This window comes from Punica granatum, chromosome 2, assembly GCF_007655135.1.
Source record: "Punica granatum isolate Tunisia-2019 chromosome 2, ASM765513v2, whole genome shotgun sequence".
NCBI lineage: Eukaryota > Viridiplantae > Streptophyta > Magnoliopsida > Myrtales > Lythraceae > Punica > Punica granatum.
The window spans coordinates 11,823,915-11,829,813 of NC_045128.1; positions in this window are offsets into that span (position 1 = coordinate 11,823,915).

Genomic DNA, 5,899 nt, shown 5'->3' on the forward strand with positions numbered 1-5,899 from the left:
ACGAATGGAACCACGAGGTGTTATTTGTCTCTTGAAAAATCACATGGTCCAATTTGTTTCAAGTTCAAACCACAATGGAGGTTTTTGTACTTTTCCCTTAAAAAAAACTCAAATAGGCCAAGTCAGTTGCCACGTAAGTGAAAGAAGGAGTAGTAAGTGTTTTATTTTAAAAGGAGAGGATGTCATCGACGACTCCAATTAGGAGGGTCAGTGGTCGATGTCAAGGCCCCCCACCCATTGAAATTGAAGAACCCCCAGATTTCGACCGGTGGGTCATCGATGCCGGCCATCGAACCCCTAATTATGGTCATCGGCAACCCCAGTCGAGGATGATGGCCAGTAGCGGGGCCCCCGTCGCCAACCACCTCCCCCTTCGTCGCCTAGGTATTTTTCATTTTTTTCCTTTGCTTTTTAGAATATTTTTATTTAAAAAAACATTTGGACCTACTCGGCCAATCATTGTGAGCCACGTGGCCCTGCAACCTCCCCCTTAATTGTGGTCACCGGCAACCCCAGTTGGGGATGGTGGCCAGAAGCGACACCTCCAACGCCAACCACCTCCCCCCTCGTCGCCTAGGTCTTTTTCATTTTTTTTTCCTTTGCTTTTTAGAATATTTTATTTAAAAAAACATTTGGACCTACTCGACCAATCATTGTGAGCCACGTGGCCCTGCAACCTCCCCCCTAATTGTGGTCACCGGCAACCCCAGTCGGGGATGGTGGCTAGAAGCGACACCCCCAACGCCAACCACCTTCCCCTTTCCTCCCCTAGGTCTTTTTCATTTTTTTTCCTTTGCTTTTTATAATATTTTTATTTAAAAAAACATTTGGACCTACTCGGCCAATCATCGTGAGCCACGTGGCCCTGCAACCTCCCCCCTAATTGTGGTCACCGGCAACCCTAGTTGGGGATGGTGGCCAGAAACGACACCCCCAACGCCAACCACCTCCCCGCTTCCTCCCCTAGGTCTTTTTCATTTTTCCCTTTGCTTTTTAGAATATTTTTATTTGAAAAAAACATTTGGACCCACTTAGTCAATCATCGTGAGTCACGTGACACTATAAGTATGAGTCGGCAATCCAATTAAAATTAACGAAGATATTGAGGCCGTGCTAACAATATTGTTAAATCGATAGTTTGTGATTTTTGGTGCAAAAGGAAAAAAATCATGTTAAAATGTAAGAAATTTGAGATTTTTTAATTATTAACCCATAATTTTTTTATAGGATGAGTAGCTATAATTTATTCCAACCTTGCTCATACGCAAGATATTATTCTCGACTAGATAATGATATGACCATTAATTACAACTATAAGTCTTCTGACAAGCTAGTCCAATTTGATAAATTTTTCCATCGTGGTCCTCTGGCGATGGAGTAGTTTGGAATCGTAGCCTCGTGGGGCGACTGTGGGTGATAATTGAAGAGCACGATCGAAGGGAAAAACGGTACAACTTTCCACAGAAAAAAAGCAAGTCAAAGTCTCCCACCAGGGCCACCACACTACCTTAGATATATGGGTTAATTAAAAAAAAACACAAATAAATTTTTCACATTTTAACATGAATTTTTTTTCTTAACCTAAAAATATATAAATTTTAGATTTAATAACAATTCTATTACGACGTCAAATGTTTCGTTAATTTGGATGGAATTAAGGCCGCAGAGGGTGCTGGCGATCCCAATCGAGGAGAGGGCGCCGGCGACCCCAATCGGGGGATGACGGCGCCGGCCGGGGTTGTGGTTTCACTCGTCTGAATCGGAAGAATACTCAATTTGAGAGTTTTTCCGATTCCGGGGATAAAGGCCTCAATTCCGACCACCACCCCTTCGATTGAGATCGTATAAATATAGGGTTTCGTAATTCAATGGAAGCACATCTTATTCAGAGCTTAAGCTTGAATCAGTTTCCACCGATAAGTTGATAATACTCATGCTGTTATTTGAAAAAAAGACAAAAGAGAAAGTCCACAAAAGACGTCGGAGAAAAGTCAAGAATATCATAAAGGCCGAAGAAGAATTAACTACGCACCAATCAAAAACTGTGGGTCTTCGGTCAAAGAAGGTGTTCTCCTTTGAACTGCATCGAAACTTCTATTGATTGGAAGTTAGAATAATAGAATAGTCTATGTTCTCATTAAGATGGACTCCTGCACTTCAAAAAGAGGACAATGCTTGGTTCCGTGACTAAAAATTAATACAAAACACTTACTCTTGTTATACAAAAGTTTTTAGTCTTGTCCGTATACTCTTTGTACAATCAAAAGATAGTGTTGCACAGTAGCGTATGTCCTCGCATGTTAATTTAGATGTCACAAGTTCGATACCTAGTAGGACTATTCATGCTCTTTTATTAATTATTTAAGATTTTTCTTTCATTATATTATTTATTTGAACTCTTTTGTAATTGAAAGAAATATTTTTGTGTAAAACTCAAACTCTTGTATAACAAGAGTTCTGATTTTGTATTTTACCCGTGACTGAAAATTCAGCCTGAGTACCTAAGAATTTCACACTCAAAGAAATTGGATTCGGCTGTTTGTTTCAAGGGTTGTTGTCCAACCAGACTTGATCTTGAACTAAAGCAGATTACGAGAAGTAACTACCTTGTCCGTTTAAACCGCCATAAAAGCTTCCATAATAGAGGGACTAAAACGGGTAGTCGCCTTTGGGCTTGGGCCCCCAAATTCACCCAAAAATAAAAAGCAATCACTTCTAAAATTTTGATGGCTTAAAAAAAATTTATACATTATTCCTCGAATTTCATTAAAATTTTTCATATTTTCTCTGTTATTCAAAGAAAGAAAAAAAAAATCTTCCTGCTCGTTTCTTTAAGGATCTCGTGCTCTCAGTTCAAATCTTTGCTCGGTTCCTATATATATATATATATATATATATATATTCATCTATATATAATTTCTTTGGTGAAAAAAATGAATTATATTTATATTTTCAATGGATCTAACATGACTCGATGTCACTTGACATTGATATCACAATCGTCCATTAAGTGTAGGGCCCGCTTGCGATCCTGCAAATGGATGGCCTTGATGACCTTGTGCAATGTGATACAAGGTCATGCTAGATTTTCCCTTGTATTTTTAGTCTTATAATGCCAAAGTCTCCACGAACATGATTGGTTCAGAAATAAAAATCAGACAAAATGGTTCTTAACAGATTGACTTCGGATTTCTTTTTTTTTTTTTTGAGCTTTAGTATTAAATTTCATTGGGCTTATACGGGCTTAGGCCCATATCCACTTAAAAGCTCAAGCTGATAAGTGGTGGTACCCAAGCCATATATTAACCCATGAATTTTCCTTTTCTTTTCCGATGTGGGATTTATCCCATTTTACTCCTCAACACCCGCCCTCACAATTTTACTCCTCAACACCCGCCCTCACGTGCAATGTATGGTCTATTTCTGCCTACACGTTGTCACGTGCCCTTAAATACCCGTCCTCAACAATTGACCTCGAGTTGGGCTCATCTTCCGTGCTCGGGCAAGGGGGGACACTAACACGAGGTACACTCTTGGCTACACTCGGACATATTGGGCCTGGCGTGGTATGAGTCCATGGGCATACGTGCGTAGGCATGCGGAAGCATAACCCGCTCTGATACCATATTAAATTCCATTGGGCTTATATGGGCTTAGGCCCATATCCACTTAAAAGTTCAAGCTGATAAGTGGTGGTACCCAAGCCATATATTAACCCATGGATTTTCTTTTTCTTTTTCGATGTGGGATTTATCCCATTCTACTCCTCAACATTTAGTAATTTGATTTGTTTTCGGCCACTATACTGACTATACAGAAGGAAGGGTTCGAACTCGTAATTTTTTTGGGTCGGGGGTTGTTTGGTGAGAGAGTTGATTTTTGAGGATCAATTTTCTAAGTAAAGTACTCAAGATTAAAAGGAAAAAAAGACAGAAAGGGAAATCAATTTGTTGAGTAAACAAAATTGTAATTAATTATTCTACATGGACCATCGTATGATTAATTAATAAAAATAACCTCACAATTCAATCGGAATACGGATTCTAAAACCACGGTAGATAATCACGTGCTCTGAATTTAGTGAAATATAAAATATATATTCTTCCACCGAATATACACACATATATGTATTTTTTTATTTTTTGCTGAATCATACACGTATGTTTCTTATATAAATCTCTGTCCCAATATATATAGCAAATAAACTCATACGACGGCATTTTACCCAAAAAAAAGAGCTCATTATCAGCAAATAATTTTGTTTTGGGTGAACAAATCAGCAAATAATTTGGTTAGAATGTAGACTGGGTTGACTCTTGCTAAATGAAGTTGACTGCGGACCAAAGGAAAGGATATTCTTGGGGAGATTACCTATATATTTTTAGTGGATTAGTTAAAACTAATATGATAATATCATTTATAAAAATACATGTATATGTATTGCAATAATTTACTTCACTTGATAATCAAGAAGTTTTGGATTCAATACTCGTTGTGAACTTAGGTGTCTCTTTATTAACTATTATGATAACTTTTATTTTTTTTATACTAGAGTCATAAATTTTGTTCATAATTGGAAAAATAATAATATCATTTGACTGATTGAAAGCTGGGTATTTTCCATTTCCTCCTTCTAGAGAACATGTTTAAGGAGAGTGAGAGGTCCATCGCTGTCCCTTATGTTTGAAAATTAAATATATATTTTTTATACTTATTTAAAAAATTCACAACTTTTTTTATTAAGTACAAACTAATAGACTCTATTAAGATTGCGGTGGACGTATACTAGTAAACACACCTTACCCAAAACTAAGAGGTTCAGAAATCAATTTTCACTAATATTACTTATCTTGTTCATTTATTTAGTTTCATTTTCTTCATTTAAATCCATGAACATTCTCGCCTTGAAAGCAGAAAATTAAAACTTTACCTATTTATCACAATCAAAAGAAAAAAATTATGATAAAAAGTCCAAAATTTACGGTGTATAATTTTAATTTTTTTATAGCGTATAAAATCAATATAAATTCTTAGATCTCTCGTCGTTTAATATGAACTTTTTTTATATATAATATTTTTTAAGTATTTCCATTCCTTATTTTCCTATTTTTCATTGCACAAACCTTCAAAAGTTTTATAAATTAGCTCTCACGCATGGACCAATAAAAAAGTGTCACATTATCAAATATAAACCACTCATCGAATCCACTGCATTAATTGCCCACTAATTGTTTTCTCGATTAAATAGATCAAACAAGATTAATGAGCGAGCAGTAGAGAGGGGTGATACTCTCACCCCGCTTCTCCACGGCGACGACAAGTCCAACATCAGTTGTGAAATGACAGTACTGCCCCTTCACAGGTACCGAACTATGAGAAGAGGGCAGAGGGAATCGCCATAGCTAGAAATCCAGTGATGATAACAGAGAGAGAGAGAGAGAGAGAGAGAGAGAGAGACGGAGGCATAGAGAGAGAGAGAGAGAGTGGTTTTCTCGTATATGGCATAAAATCTCACACTTTCCTCGATCCAAGATTAGATTTTGGGATTTAGTAGGACAAATCAAGTATTTAAAAATGGAATCTTTAATTCTCTGCAGCTGATTCCGTTCAACATTTCTCCTTTCTTCTCTTCTTCTTCTTCCTCCTCCTTTCCCTTTTCTTGGTTGCTCAAAAATCACATTTTATATAATAAATAGACTGAATTGTGATTTTTTAAGAATATTTTTGAAATTTTAAAATTTATAAAAATGGACGGTCCATATTAGATTTAGAAAAATTTAAGGATTCAAATTAGTTAGGTATAGTACGAAAAATAAATAAATAAATAAATATATATATACTAAAAAAGCAACGGACAAAAAAAAGTCCGGATTTTGAATATATATATATATTAGCAGAC